Below are 16,349 nucleotides of genomic sequence, written 5' to 3'. Positions count from 1 at the left end.
CTAGCTTTATAATACAAAAAGAGGGGACCAAAGTCAAGGGACAGGTATATTTTTACCGAGCAGTATACAGTGGCACTGGGCAGCATATGACAGCATATAGCACCTTTAGGAAGACAACTTTTGGGGATCTGAAATTCCCACTAAGCCCACCGAGACTTTGTCAAGGCATGCTGGCACTTATAGTCCAACAATTGCTGGAGAGCCACGGGTGGCTTCTGGTGTATGGTAAAAGGGACCAGAGCTTAGGTAAAATTTATTATGGTCAAAGATGTTATTCCCTGTTGCAAGTAATCATTTCTTAAGGCCCTCATACATCTGCAATGTCTTGGGGCAATTCCCTAATCCCCAGACATCGGAGTCCGGGCATCCGTGGAATCCAATGTTGGATTTCCCTGATTTGCTGATCTCGACCAAAATATGATGAGAATCAGCAAATCGGGAATTTTTAACATGAAGAATTTCACTGATGCCCCGACAGATCGGTTAACATCGATGGACGCCGATCGGCATTCCCAAACGGCGGATCGGTGGTTCCGTCGAATCAGGGAAATGGCTGGCAGATGTTCAGGCCCTTTACGCCATAAAGATGTGTCATCATTTAAGTATCTTTCTGGCCAGACATTTGCTAGAAGGCTTTGCATTTTATTTTAGAGAAAATAAAAGAGACACCGCAAAACATGGCTAGGTGTCACAAGCTAGTGTCCTATAGAGTTTAGGGGTGATTACAGGTACTTCGATCACCTCAAAAATTTCTGGAACACATGACTGCACTGCAATATTTATAGCGAGTTTCCGGGGTACCTAAGAGCAGCAGCGTGCCTGTGTCCAAAGATAGCATTCTAGGATTAGATGACAGCATCACATGATCCGCTCACTTCCTATTCAGCCAGGGTCAGTACACTTCCCTGCTGCATCCACAATAAATATTGGGATACCTTTGAGTTATATCATTGTACAAAATATCTAAATTAATGTTTTATTCATTTATTATTATTCATTTTTATTATAAAATAAACTGCAATACCACTGATGGCATCATGGCGGGGGGATGCTGAGTGTTTTTTTTAAAAGCTGTGTATTTTTGCAGAATATAACTTGTAGACTATAGTAGGACAAAAAAGTAATAACTGTACACCAAAGGTTCCCAAACTCTGCCATTACAGTCCAGGTTTTAAGAATATCCATGCTTGAATCAAGATGGTTACGTCAAATTGACTAAGGTACTAATTAAGTCACCTTTGCTAAAGCTTGGACATCCCTAAAACATGGACTGTAATGCAGGCTTGCCGACTATTTGGTTGCCTCTTCCGGGAGAGGAAGCCAGCTCGGCATAGCTGGGGGGCGTGTCACAGTTTTGAGGGTGGGTCGTGGGCGTGACCTGTGTTTTCGATAATTCCATATGTCCTACACATTTCATATATTTAACCATCACCTCCAAAATCGTGCACTTGCCCCGGCCAGGGTTAACCCAGGGGCCATTTGAAAAAGGATTATAGAGCAGTGGTTCCCAAATTCTGCCATTACAGTCCACATTTTAAGAGTTTCTATGCTTGAGGACAGGTGACTTAATTAGTGCCTTAGTTAATTTGATTTAACCATCTGGACTCAATCATGGATATCCTTGAAACCTGGACTGCAATGGTGGAGTCTGGGAACCTCTGATATACAGAAAATGCATCAGGCATTCATTTATCGCTATGTAGACATACAGGATACATTCAGGCTAATTCCGGTGCAGCCAGGCAGGCCATTATATTTCAAAAATACTTCCAGAGTCTCCTTCTTTTTTATAAAACGATGGCAGTCAAAAGACAGGTACCGAGATTTGCACTGTAAACTTGGTCTGCTAAGGCAGATAGCAAAGCTGCATAATCCTTCACATGTGGCTGGGATTGGATCATGTGGTAGTCATAAAAGAAAGCTAATTTGGCCATGGGTTAAATATAAATGAAGTAAGCAGCGAAATCCAGGATAATCTTCCTTTGCATAATTTTCCTGCAGCACTTAAAAAAAACAGGTAAATACCCTGTTGTAGTATTTTGTTCCTGTAGCTCATTATAATTAAAATCTTTCAAGTTTTGTCAATCTGGCAATAAAATGTTATTTAATTTTTTTTAAATTAAAAAATATATGGAATGTTGACACCAGAATAACATCAGGTTCTGAATGTTGACAGAATGTAAAATATCGACACGACCAAAATGTCGATAGTACATTTTTGAGTTATTTTTAGGTTTAGGATTAAGCTGGATACACACTATGCCAGAGGTTCCCATACTCGGTCCTCAAGGCACCCTAACAGTCCAGGGTATAAGAATATCCATGCTTGACCACAGGTGACTTAATTAGTACCTGAATTTGATTTAACCACCTGTGCTCAACCATGGATATTCCTGAAGCCCGGACTGTTGGGGAGCCTTGAGGACCGAGTATGGGATCTCAGCTGTAAATGCATTAAGCTGCGTACACACGGTACGATTGAAATGGACAATATGAACGGTAACGATATCGATCATATCGTTATCGTTCATATCATGCATTTTCCGGTGCTCAACGACCTGCGATGCACGGGATCATATGGACAATATTGATATCGTCCATCGACCATGCATGCAGACCAACCTGGTCGATATCGACCAGGTTACTATAGGGACCAGCGATCTTGTTGGTGAGTTGGTGGTGTGCTGGATGATCGATATTGATCATCCAGCACACCCGGGAGATCTTAAAATTATATCGTTATTGTCGATCGTTCCGTGTGTACGCACCATTAGCGTATATCTCTGAATCACGCCGTGTACACTGTATAGTGGCTGTTTTCGGGATCGTTTTGGTCGGTCTGAATCGGTCTAGTCAGCAGCAATGGGCAAAATCTTATAGTGTGTATCCAGCTTTAGGTTTAAGGTTTGGGGTAGGGTTATATTTAGGGTTTGGCTAAAATCAGCAAAAAACTGTATGTCAGCATTCTGGTGTCAACATTGTAATAGTCGACATCACAAATATGTCATCATTTTACACGTCGACCTAATGTCCATGTTCACAGAACCTGTCTCACATTCTGAATGTTGACTATTTATACCACATCTGTTTAGTTTATAGATGTTCATTTAAATATTGTAACTAGTCACGGGTAAACTAATATATCTGTCACAAGACAGATACAAAATATGCCCAGGAGACTTTACATAGAACAGGGCTGGAGCACAAGTTACATTACACATGTAATATGTATGATTGCCCACTTTGTTATATATAGGGACTAAGGATCTTACTGTTTATACCGATTTGGATGCGGAAAATCATAGATCTTTATTTAATTCTTCACGCTGCTGCTGTTTCTTGGATGCTGTGACTATTTCAAAATAAGCTATTATGTAACAGCATGTATATATCTCGCTCTGCCTCTTGGTGATTTGTCTGTCGCCATATTCCTGTATATGTTTTTTTTTTGCCAATTTATCTATTAGTCAATGGAGGGGGAAGTGCAACTTTTTTTTTTTTCAAAAGTGTTTTTAATTGTTCAGTCATTCAGACCCACTTGTGAGCGCAGGACGCTCGCAAGCGGGTCGATGTTGCCCTACTGTGCATGCGCACAACGGAGGGAGCTCCGACGTGCGCATGCGCGAGACCCGGTGAGCGACGGGCTCTCCGTCGCTCCGGGTCTCGCACCAAAGGGGGCGTGCTGTCGATGTTGAGTGACAGCACGCCCCCTTTGGTGGGCGTGCCGGGGGCGTGGCTGCCAGACGGAGCCGTTCCCATGGGAACACCTACCATCTGAAGCCGGCCCCACTGACATCACTAGTGATGTCAGTGGGAGTGATTTTGACTACTCCTCCCAGAATTTGGCCACGCCCCTTATCTTTCCTTGGCTCGCAATTTGGACCTGATTCAGAGACGGAAGGTAATGCATTCGCAGCTGCATTCTCTCACGGACACCCACTGCTGCCTTCTCATAAGTGACCGATGACGTGCAGTTGTACCATCGACAGACAGCGGGCAGTCACACAACATGTAAGGAAAGTCTGACCAGCCGCAAACACTGCAGCTCTCCGCACACCCTGAGAGCTCTCATGCTGCACAGGAAATCACAATGGCTAAGTTATGTACGCCCATGAAACGGCGTTTAAACGGTCAGATACTCCTGTGTTCTTCTAACCACCCCTCCCCATTACCTCCCCCCAAACGCTGACTACCTGTCACTCACTTTGCGAATGGTTCCTCTGTACGATCAGAGTCGCAAAACAATAGCTGTACATGCGCAGTGCGGTGTTCATGCATGCGCATTAGCAAACAATCGCTCGTTTCGTGTAACTATCGGCATTGTGTCAGTCTTTGAATCAGCTCCTTTGTACGGAACTGCAGGTGAAATGGCAGTTTCTGAATGGCAATTTGGCACAGAAGATAACCGTCTTGTGGGAGTGTCAGGGGCGTGTCTGGGGCGTGTAGCTAGAAATGTGGAGGTCTAAGCGCCGATACTAGTAAAGACAGCGGCATCTACAAGTGGAAGTAATGAGGCAGCTCTGCCTATTGTTGCGTTGGAATTCCATTAGGAAACTATAGAGCTGCATGTGAATTGGATCAGGCCCATTGTGGCAATTATTTAGTGTCGCCTTGTTAATTAATGATCCTATTGTGACCATTTTCTGTGTTACATAGGGGTCTATTCATTATCACTTAATATCTACAAAAGCAGGTGAAAATGAACATTTTCACCTGCTTTTGTAGAAATTAAGGGCCTGATTCAGCAAGGATCGCTATTCTGCTAAGCCGTTGCTAATATCAGTGGTGAAATGCAAATGTTTGCAATTTCATTGCGATCACCACCTAACATAAGGACGCCCACTTCCCCTTACATCCGTATACTTGGGCAACATAGCGAAATAATCTGCAACATCGAGTAACATCGGACCCATTCACACAGTTAAGGCAGGTTAGATCTCACTCAGGAATTGCTAACTTCAATGCACGCTATGAGGCCTCAGGCTGCGTATAGCCACGAAGTGGATAATTTGTGCACCCCCCCGTCACAACCCATAAACAGCACTTCCTGTCGATCACTGTGCCATGGGTCTGCGTACTCACAGCAATCGCAGTTCGGATCGCAAATGTTAGTTCGCACACGCGCACTGCGATGCATAGGCATGCGCAGTGCAAATTAATCATCCCATTGCGTCCGATTGCGTGCGTATTAGCAATTGCATTCCTTTCTGAATCAGGCCCTAAGTGTTCGGGCCATTCATCAAAATGGAAATGCAGGAGATATAACAGATATCTCCTGCTTACCTTCCCCTGGCGGAACGGCCCGCTGTCCCCATACACTAGTATCACAGATATCTCCTTCTTACCTTCCTCTGACGGAATGGCCCGCTGTCCCCTTACACTAGTATCACAGATATCTCCTTCTTACCTTCCTCTGACGGAATGGCCCGCTGTCCCCATACACTAGTATCACAGATATATCCTGCTTACCTTCCTCTGACGGAATGGCCCGCTGTCCCCATACACTAGTATCACAGATATCTCCTTCTTACCTTCCTCTGACGGAATGGCCAGCTGCCCCAAACACTAGTATCACAGATATCTCCTACTTACCTACTTCTGGCGGAATGGCCCGCTGTCCCCATACACTACTATCACAGATATCTTCTGCTTACTTTCCTCTGACGGAATGGCCCGCTGTCCCCATACAGTAGTATCACAGATATCTCCTGCTTACCTTTCTCTCTCGGAATGGCCCGCTGTCCCAATACACTAGTATCACAGATATCTCCTGCTTACCTTCCTCTGGCGGAATGGCCAGCTGTCCCGATACACTAGTATCACAGATATCTCCTGCTTACCTTTCTCTCTCGGAATGGCCCGCTGTCCCAATACACTAGTATCACAGATATCTCCCGCTTACCTTTCTCTCTCGGAATGGCCCGCTGTCCCCATACACTAGTATCACAGATATCTCCTTCTTACCTTCCTCTGGTGGAATGGCCCGCTGTCCCCATACACTAGTATCACAGATATATCCTGCTTACCTTCCTCTGACGGAATGGCCCGCTGTCCCCATACACTAGTATCACAGATATATCCTGCTTACCTTCCTCTGATGGAATGGCCCGCTGTCCCCATACACTAGTATCACAGATATCTCCTTCTTACCTTCCTCTAACGGAATGGCCAGCTGCCCCAAACACTAGTATCACAGATATCTCCTGCTTACCTTCCTCTGGCGGAATGGCCCGCTGTCCCCATACACTAGTATCACAGATATCTCCTGCTTACCTTCCCCTGGCGGAATGGCCCATTGTCCCCATACACTAGTATCACTGATATCTCCTGCTTACCTTCCTCTGGCGGAATGGCCCATTGTCCCCATACACTAGTATCAGTGATATCTCCTGCTTACCTTTTCTGTCCCGGAATGGCCTGCTGTCCCCATACACTAGTATCACAGATATCTCCTGCTTACCTTCCTCTGGCGAAATGGCCCGCTGTCCCCATGCACTAGTATCACAGATATCTCCTGCTTACCTTCCTCTGGCAGAATGGCCCGCTGTCCTCATACACTAGTATCACAGATATCTCCTGCTTACCTTCCTCTGGTGGAATGGCCTGCTGTCCTCATACACTAGTATCACAGATATCTCCTGCTTACCTTCCTCTGGTGGAATGGCCTGCTGTCCTCATACACTAGTATCACAGATATCTCCTGCTTACCTTCCTCTGGTGGAATGGCCCGCTGTCCTCATACACTAGTATCACAGATATCTCCTGCTTACCTTCCTCTGGTGGAATGGACTGCTGTCCCCATGCACTAGTACCACAGATATATCCTGCTTACCTTCCTCTGATGGAATGGCCCGCTGTCCCCATACACTAGTATCACAGATAACTCCTGCTTACCTTCCTCTGGTGGAATGGCCCGCTGTCCTCATACACTAGTATCACAGATATCTCATGCTTACCTTCCTCTGGTGGAATGGCCTGCTGTCCCCATGCACTAGTATGGGAACAGAAATTCATCAAGCTCCGAAAATACCATATTTTTGGAGCTTGACTGCTGGAGCATTTGCCATCTTCAGATGGCGTTTGCTCCCACTCGCAGCGCACACCCCGCTTCTTCCCTATATGATGGAGTCCCATATTGCAAAAAGACTCCTTCTGCCAGACGTCGGGGCTTTGTGCGCCTGCGTGAACTCTAGGTCACACAGGCGCACTAGCACTGTGAGTCGACTCAGCAGTGCTAAGTTTCACTGCTCCGAAACGAGCAGTGAAGCCCTTCGGGGAGACAGCTGATGTTTGGATCAGTTGTCTCCGCGCCAGAGCAATGATGAATTGCTCTAGCGCTCGCGGCAAGTAAGTATGCAAAATATTGGGGTCCTCTCAAACCCCGATAATTAACATAATGAATAGACCCCTTAGAGAACAGTGAGTTGCACTCATTGGCCCGTATTCAATTCCCATGGATTGAGTGGTTGCGATGTTCAGATGGTCTCATCCCCAAAGATTAGGCCACAGTAACATCGCAGATATTCTGGTACACCTCTTCAGTGCTGGTGGGTGGTAGGTGCACGAGAAACAGTCAGAATGCTGATTGAATTGCCCCATGTATTGACAAATATCCTAATGGGACCGAAAGAGAAATTACCAATATTGCTCTTTATGTAAAAATAACTGCTTTACAGCATACTGTATACACATGTAAGTACATCTAGACGTAACAACGGGCACAACATTCTGCAAATACCTGAACCAGCAAAGGCAGCTGTGGAGATTCTCTCTTCTTTCTGTATTACTTCACAGAAGAAATAGCCTCGTGTCCAACAAAGACTCCTGCATTACACATGTCATGTATTTAGACCTGGCTTAGCTGACATGTGCTGCTCCAGCTGTTGTTGATGTATGAGTCCCTCCAGGGCTAGTTAAGGCATACAATTTAACAGCACTTGGAGAGTCACAGCCAGGTTCCCTGTCTCAGCTGAGGCCTTCGTTCATTTTTATATAATAAAATCAGATACCAGTTCCTTACACAGAATATAAACTAATTATGTCAAATGATGGAATCAAATCCTGTGGGTTTTAAGTGTTTTAGTGACCAGTTCTTATTCAGTAATATGTCAAATATAAAGTGACCTACAGCTCATGCTAACTATAAATTTGGATTTAAATAGTAGCTCCCCCTTAGAATGGCAGGTGGCTGATGCCTATGTATAAGGGATGCCATACAGAATATCTGGGATCGTACTGGAATTTGCTATATGGCCTCAGCGTTTTGAAATTGTTGTTGGGCCCGCACAAATGTTCTGCTTTCAGTGCGGTCTTGTGGAAGGCTGGCTGCAGGCTCCTGGAAGCCGCACAATGAGCGTAGAATGTCCTATTGGGTCTTGGGACCCTGGTCCTGGCCTAGCCCAGTCACGCCGGCCGCATTTTATGATGTCATGATGTCAACGGTGGCCGGCCACCTTTCCTTCCCACCATCTGCAGCATTCGGGCACTATTCGAGTCGGCGTTGGTCTGGAGGGATCCATTCCCAGACCCACTCCAGAGTGAGACTGCTATGACACTCTCAACAGACTACAGTCACTGCGTCGCTGCCAGTCACGACTCTAACTCGGCCAGCTGGCAACCAGAGACTGACTCCGGGACTGATGCCTTTGAGTCTGCCTGGCCCAGCCGGACCCGTTTATTTTATTATTATTATTATCATTATTATTATTATTATTATTATTACTTGGACAGGGCCTATGACTTTCAACGCTGAGTCTGTCAATTAATTATGAAACTACTAAGTGCTATGCAAACCACTCCATACTAAATATACACTCCACCACTCCATACTAAATATTTTTATTTTACCTTGGATTTGGCCCTAAGAGTTTCAACTCTGAATCTGGCCATTAATTATCAAACTGTGTTATTCTCAACGTGCAGTGCTGTGTTTTCAAATGGTCATGGTGGGAGGTCAGACATTGCAGACCATATTAAATCAAAGTAACACAAACTGGCATCTCAGACCACTTTAAGTTCCGAGATGGTGACCAGTTTTCTTACACCCGTCAAAGCAGATAATGAGTCTCTTACTCAATACCAAAATGAAAGCGAGGGTACATTATCATCTACATCATATTTCTTTATTTGTTCAGTAGAAACATTTTTTGAATGAAAATTAACGTTAAATGTTGATTCTTCTGACACTAATAGATGAAGTTGCTATTTGATGACTGCTCTGACAAATGACAAACCCCTGACTGTATGCTGAGAGCAAGCTACTTCAAGTTTTACCTGCAACTTGCAAAAGGGTTAACAAGCACCTGAGTACAGTACCCGTGAAATCAGGGATAGGGTGGGTCAGAGTAACCCCTAAATGGTAGGAGCATCTGTACTGATATTTGCAGGAGGGGGATATTTTATTTACCCTTTTTATACCACCCCCCCCCCCACTAGAGCTTGCTGCCCAATGTCAGTTGGTATCTTATCGACAATTATTATTATCCAAACCTAAAATGCAATACTTTCATTGGAGTGCCGTAGTATAGCTGGTGACAGAGAGTCCTCTAAGAATTGGTTCCCCATTAGGTAAATCCATTCCATCTATCGGTACAGCAATCAGTTACCACCAGGGGAGTAACTACTAATTTCTGGGCCCTATAGCATCATATGTAAGGGCCCCATGTACCGCCCAATGACAACAAAAACTCGCAAATCGGGCCCGCAGTTTATTTCTCTCCAAGATTTGATAAATCACCCCCAATGGGGTTGGGTATGGGATGTCAGCACTTGGGATGCCGATGGTCAAAATCCCGATGCCAGCATCCCGACAGGGTTAGGATACTTAACTTTACCACTACCCACTTCCACTAACCCTCCTTCCCCTCTGCCTAAAACTAACCCTCCTAGTGCCTAAATCTGACCTCCCCCCACCCGCAGCCTAAACCTAACCCTCGCCCCTTGTGCCCTACCCTAACCCTCCCTCTAGTGCCTAACCCTAACCCCTAACCCTCCCCCTAACCCCACTACTTACTGTGGGGATGCCAACGCCGGGATCATAACTGGTGTCGGGATTCTGGTGTTGGCATTCTGAGCCGCTGTGCTGCACACAGAGTAAATAACCATGGGATTAGGGACAGCAAAACCAACTGCTGTTTTCCTGTTAAATTTTCCAAGGCACACCATCACCCCCCACACTGGAAATAAAAACACATTGCTCTCCATAGAAGAAAAACCAACAACATTGCTCCCCACATAGGAAATAACATTGCTACCCACAGAGATCAATAACATTGCTCCCAACAGAGATAAATAGCATTGCTCCCCACAGAGATAAATAACATTGCTCCCCACAGAGATAAATAACATTGCTCCCCACAGAGATAAATAACATTGTTTCCCACTGAGATAAATAACATTGCTCCCCACAGAGATAAATAATATTGCACCCCACAGAGATAAATAACATTGCTCCCCACAGAGATAAATAACATTGCACCCCACAGAGATAAATAACATTGCTTCCCACATAGATAAATAACGTTGCTCCCCACAGAGATAAATAACATTGCTCCCCACAGATAACACTGACATCTAATTGGTTCCATCACATTAAAACTCTTTCCACATTGAGGGCCTGATTCACAGGTAGACGCAATCCAGATGTTTGCGCAGTTGACAGATTATTTTTTACTGCAGTCTTGAGTACACGCAGAGACCGCTGTTGCATACGGTATTGCTGGCATTAGAACTGGTGGTATAAGACCATGGGTGTTCTTCGGAGATGACCGGGAGGTGGCCTGAAGCAAACACAAAAAAAGTGACTCCTCATGGGCGTGTTACGGGCAGAGGGCGTATCTGTACAGGGTCGCCGAGAGAGGGGCAGGAGCTGGGAACGAATTACCCGGGCCCGGGCTTTCTGGAAGGGCCCGATGGGGGCCCAGGTCCGGTGCCACCCCCCCCCTCTCCCTCTTACATCAAAGCAGCCCAGCACATGCTGCTGTGTGCTGGGCTGCACTGGGAGACTGCTCGCGGCTGCTAAGTAGCAGCCATAGCAGTCTCCTATTCCTGTGGGGAGGGCGATCACACTGATCGCACCACGCACTGGCTATGCAGTGGGCTGAGGGGCTCACAGCACCCCCCTCCTCAGTGCGCGGCACTTAAAAAATGTTTTATTTTCTTTCTTCTTCCTAAGGGGGCGTGGCCATCCCTCCCATGGTTTGGCCATGCCCACATCTTTTCCTGGGCCTGGCACAGCTGTCGGCGCCCCTCACACCGCTTACCCCACACCCATATTTTTTATACTTGCTTCTCCGAAGTCCTGCATCGGCTGTAGCAGCGCTACACAAAACCCCTGGAAAATGGCCACGGCGGCCATTTTTCCGGCCTTTTTGCGCATGCACAGTGGGAGATCCCTGTCGAGCCATTTTCTCGGTGACCTGAGCATGCACAGTAGACTCTGGGCACAAACTAGTGCCCAGAGGCCACCGGATAGAGAGAAGGGGGCCCATATTCATTCCCCATCCGGGACCCCCTCTTAATATGCCCCTGGCTACGGATGTGTCAGTGGACGCAGCTGCATTCCCAAATGCACAGCTGCATCATCAGAAGCCATGTTTAGAGCAATTTCAGAATGAGACGGTGTACCAGCCACAAGTTGATGCAATGGACGGTGGTGCACCGATGATGGAGTGTTCATAACCAGCAGCTGAGCTGCACCGTCCACTGGGGTATTGAAATTGCCATCCCTGGGCATGCACAGTTCAGCGCATGCTGCCTTGAACACAAGAGGGAGGCTGAAAGTAGAATTCGCATATTATCACCGCTGCGGCTCTGTAAACAATCGCATCTGCAACTGCGACCACCACGGAATCAGGTCCTGGATTTTATTGTATGCGGCTCACAAAGTATCCTGGAATGGCCAAGCTGAGAAGAAAAAGAATACGTGAGTGTGACAATAACATCTGTACTGGCTTCTTTAGCAATTATGTAGATGCCTGAGGGATTGTGCTTAATTAGATCTGTGATCTTATTTGCAGAAAACTATGAGCATACTGTAAGCCTCTGTCTTCTAGATGGAACAATTCCAGTTCCTTGGAAATAAGACTTGTGTATTTACCAAGAAGAAAGGAATACGTTCTATACTGATAAGAGTTTCTGCTTTCTCAGAATTATTGGTAGGGGCAGATTCATTAGCCGTGGATACCGTTCACACTATTCAATTGGAAAATTTGTGTTAAGTTAACGCAGGTCTCAATGGGAGTTAACACATATTTTAGTTCACAGTCCCTGAGTAGGTGAAAAATCATTATTTTAAAGTAACAATGAAGGGACTCAGGGCCTCATTTAACAATGGACACTAATGCAATCGCAGCTAGGTAAGCAGTTAGTTTGACTTGCAGATGGGAGTTACAATTTTTTTCCCCCAATATTTTAAACAACAATTAAAAATCACATTACAGAAATTTTCTGCATACATGAATATTCTAGAAGCTTTAATTTGGTGAAAAATACTTACTGTATAATTTTTCCACTGTTACTAAAAATGAACAATTTGACACCTTTTAAGAACTTATAGACAATGATATCCTTCTTGGGCAGCACAGACGGTGTAATGGTAGCATTACTGCCTCACAGCACTGAGGTCGTGGGTTCAATTCCCACCACGGCTCTAACTGTGTGGAGTTTGTATATTCTCCCTGTGCTTGCGTGGGTTTCCTCCGGGTACTCCGGTTTCCTCCCACACTCCAAAAATATACTGGTAGGTTAATTGGCTCCCACCAAAAATTAACCCTAGTGTGTATGTGTGTGTGCATGTGATAGGGAATATAGGCCCTCATTCAGAGCCGTTCGCTATTTGCGGTCGTTCGTTTAAAAACAAGGGGTGGCTATTCAAATGATCCGTACGCACATTGCTGTCTGTTCACACCTCTAAGTCTGAACGAGCGTGCAAAACATACGCTCGTTTATTTCTTAAAAACGCCCCCTGGCCGCTCGCATCCTACGTCATGTCCGCTATTTATTAGATTAATCGAGTACATCGACCAGCGTATGAACTGCTCGCTATTCTTGTGGTTGGTGTTTGCTACCACAAATTTGCGTGCAGTTCTGGCTATAAAATAACCCAGTGACGTGGTCAATGACGCTGCTGTTTTAAATATACACACCCATAAAACGCCCGTTTTGACCTTTAAGCACGCCTGCGTTCGGATCTCCACTCCCCATTTTCAAGCACCTTCCCCTGTTACCACCCACATACGCCTCATTCTGTCACTCAAAATAGCAGGCACTCGCTATATAGCGTACAAAGGATTTTCGGCCGCACTGACTGGTTCGCGCATGCGTACTAAAACGCGTACGCATGCGCAGATGTGCAAACATCGCTCGGAACGAGCGTACTGCCGCTAACGAGCGGCTCTGAATGAGGGCCATAGATTGTAAGCTCCACTGGGGCAGGGACTGATGTGAATGGACAAATATTCTCTGTAAAGCGCTGCGGAATATGTGTGCGCTATATAAATAACTGGTAAATAAATAAATAAATAAATACTGTTATCAAACCTTATTTACCACTTTTCTGGGGTTCAGGGTGCTTTCCACAGTTTTTCATGCACTATAATGAATATTGATTAAAAGTTTTTAACCAAGACCCTAACAGGAGCCAATTAGGGAGCACAACTGCCCTATAAAATCATATCTCGATACAGGTGAAGTAATTGCAGACAAAGGGCCTGATTCAGCGTACACCGATTATCCGGAATCTGCGCATGCACAGGACCCGTTCTACTCATGTGCAGAATGGGTCAAACAAAATTGCATGCAGGCCCCCGTATGCCTCTGCCTGATTGACAGGTGTGGGGGCGGCCTGCGTTCCGGGAATGGCAAGGCCAAGATCTGCATCCACAGATGCAGACTACCTGGCCTCACAGTCTGACAGGATCTGGTCAGGCTGCAGTAAACTCACCGGTGGCGATGGTTGCAATGGTGACCTTGGTCGCAGCGCTGGGATAGCAGATGCAGCAAGGAGGTGCCAGAAACCTCCAGCTGCATTTACATTATTACCGGACGGAATTGCGAAGTGACTTGTGTGCGGCTTTGCAATTCCGTTGGTGACACAATGACTATTGACTCTGGCCAGCACCCCATCGAAGGAACGTGACATCTCTCTGCTGTTGAGCCTGCTGCTCACACACTGGAGCAGGACACTGGCTAGTGGAGCTTAAAGCACGCCGCCACATAGGAATACAGGGACACTGTTTGCAACCTCACAAGTCTGGGATGGATTAAGGGCAATTAGGATAAGAACCTATGTTCCTGCAATCAAAGCTTCCCAAACCAAAGATTCACTCTCATGACCTATAAATATGTAATTGTGTAAGGTCTGCATTGTTTGCCTATGTTACAGACACTACACCGTTTAATCTCTTAAGGAGCATGCACATAGTAAATATACCTGGTGCATATCCAATACACTTATTTTTTTTACATACATTATTTAATTTAATTACATATTTTCACATTCCATATTTTTTTGGTTTTACTTATTCAATTTAATTTTTATTTATTTTTTTAATGTTTTCATTTGTTTTAATTTTTTATATTTTTTGCTTTTATCCATTTTTCCATGATCAGTTTACCTTGTTAATGACCGATTAACTTCACCCAAGTAAATGAACACCCACAGTACCTTCCATTTTACATACAACTTGTTTAACATAATAACCATCTTTATCTTGCATCATATTTATTCCTTTACACCACTATTTATTGCTCACAATTTTTATCAGCATTTTTTAGGGAAGTTGCTCACAGATTTTTTATTTTTAACATGAGCTCTCTTATTTATTTACAGAAAACACAGCTGCACTGCCCGTAGTAATGAAAATAGTAAATATATACAAATATTAAATGAAATATATTAATATATATAAAAATAGAAAATAGTTAGCTATTTCCAGAGCCAAAACTAGACTTTTTGGTGCCCTGTGCCACAGAGAGCATTGGAGCCCCTCCACCCACATTTTTTAAATAGGGACATAATATAATGCACCTGAAAAGGGCCATGGCCTCATGGGGAAGGGCCAGGGAAGAGATAGGGGAGGCCAGGAGATGCTGGGGATAAAAGAAGAGGAAGCTGCAAGTGAAAATGATAATAAACAGGAAAATTGACAGGCCCAACAGCGCCCCCTGCCCTGCGGTGCCCATGGGCGCGGAGAGGGGGGGGAAGGGTACAGTTTACCCGGGCCCGGGCTTGCTAGAGGGGCCCGGCGGGGCCCGAGAGTGGCGTCGCCTCCCCCCCCTCCCTTTCAGCAGCTCAGCACACAGCTTGTGCTGGGCTGCTGTGTGAGACTGCTCGCTGCTGCTGCAATAGCCAGAGCAGTCTCCTATGGCTGTGGGGGGGAGCAATCACACTGATCGCGCCCCCCTCCTGCTTAGCACCGGGCTGGGGGGCTTACAGCGCCCCCCTCCCCGGCTTGCAGCGCTGCTATGCGGCGCTGAAAAAAAATCATAATTGTTTTTTTTTTCAAGGGGGTGTGGCCACGCCTCCTGCGATTAGGCCACGCCTCCTCCATTACTCGTGCCCGGCCAGGCTCTCAACGGCCCTGGCGGTGCCCTGTGCCATGGTACAGGTCGCACCACCCTAGTTACGGCCCTGGCTATTTCCATGTAGTTAATATAGGCCTATACTTTGACATTGGAGATTCTCACGGGCTTACATCCGGTAACCTCCCATGTTAAAGTATAAGCTCAATGTTAAGTATAGGGCTTTAGTGTCGGCAGTACTTCACATTAAGACTATACTTTAACATGGTAGGCTACCTTGGATCAGACCGTTAGGGGTATATTTACTTATGGTCGATTTTAATCAATTTATATCGATTTAAAATCAATGAAAAACGATCAGCATCAATGTTGTGTTTCTGGGGCTAAATCACACATTTGTTTTTTTAAGCATTACTAAATGTATGATTTTCATCTATTTAAAATCGATCAAAGTCAATTAAAATCGACCTTTAGTAAATAATATACCCCTAAGAATCTTCCATGTTAAAGTCTAGGCCTATGCTAAGTGCATGCAAATACAGTATTTCCATCGGTCCCGGAGAAACTATTGTCATTTTTCGGGCATTTTTTCCCCTAATCCATTTGACCATTGAAATAGATAAGTATTGAATAAATGAAAGCTGAAAGAATATTGTGCCTGCGTGCTTATTTGTTAAAGTGTTTTTTTTTTCCTGAAAGTCATGTACTGAGACAAAGTACTATAACACTATATAAAATAGTGTAATAAAATTAATGTTTTTTAGTGTTATGTGCTTTTTAGGGACAACTAAACTGGATTCTTCACTAGTTCTTCAGAATAACCTGGG

This window comes from Taudactylus pleione, unplaced genomic scaffold (genome assembly GCF_031769625.1).
Source record: "Taudactylus pleione unplaced genomic scaffold, aTauple2 ptg000139l, whole genome shotgun sequence".
NCBI lineage: Eukaryota > Metazoa > Chordata > Amphibia > Anura > Myobatrachidae > Taudactylus > Taudactylus pleione.
This window is presented reverse-complemented; position numbering follows the sequence as displayed.